Source organism: Neopelma chrysocephalum, unplaced genomic scaffold, assembly GCF_003984885.1.
Source record: "Neopelma chrysocephalum unplaced genomic scaffold, ASM398488v2 Primary Assembly neopelma1_79528, whole genome shotgun sequence".
Lineage (NCBI taxonomy): Eukaryota > Metazoa > Chordata > Aves > Passeriformes > Pipridae > Neopelma > Neopelma chrysocephalum.
This window is the reverse complement of record NW_020910979.1, coordinates 658-1,092: the sequence shown is the minus strand read 5'-3', so window position 1 is coordinate 1,092 and position 435 is coordinate 658. Positions and strand designations below refer to the sequence as shown.

Here is a 435-nt window from a genome sequence, read left to right as displayed (position 1 = left end):
GCACAGGTGCACGTCGTGGAGCTGGTGAGAACCCCCAAAAACACCCCAAATTCATCTGGGACACCCCAAAATCACACCTGGGACCCCCCAAAAATCCCCCAAAACACACCTGGGTACCTGGGACCCCCCACATCCCCACCCCGACCCCTCAGGGCCCTGCCCACACAGGTGCACGTCGTGGAGCTGGTGAGAGCCCCCAAAAACACCCCAAAATACACCCGGGACACCCCAAAATGCACCTGGGACACCCCCCTGAAACTCCTGGGTACCTGGGACCCCCCAAACACACCCAGGACCCCCCAAAAACTCCCCCAAAACACACCTGGGACCCCTCAAAAATCCCCCAAAATACAACTGGGACACCCCCTGAAACACCTGGGTACCTGGGACCCCCCCAAAACCCCCCCCAAATTCAGCTGGGACCCCCCCAAACCC

General features: G+C 60.5%; 1 long non-coding RNA gene across 1 annotated transcript in view; it reads left to right on the top strand.

The window, feature by feature from the left end:
* Window positions 1-150: 150 nt before the first annotated feature.
* Window positions 151-435, top strand: part of LOC113979417 — an 893-nt gene continuing 608 nt past the window's right edge. Inside the window, exon 1 of the long non-coding RNA XR_003537860.1 lies at window positions 151-186. This is a non-coding gene — a long non-coding RNA (uncharacterized LOC113979417). The remainder of the gene's footprint in view (window positions 187-435) is intronic.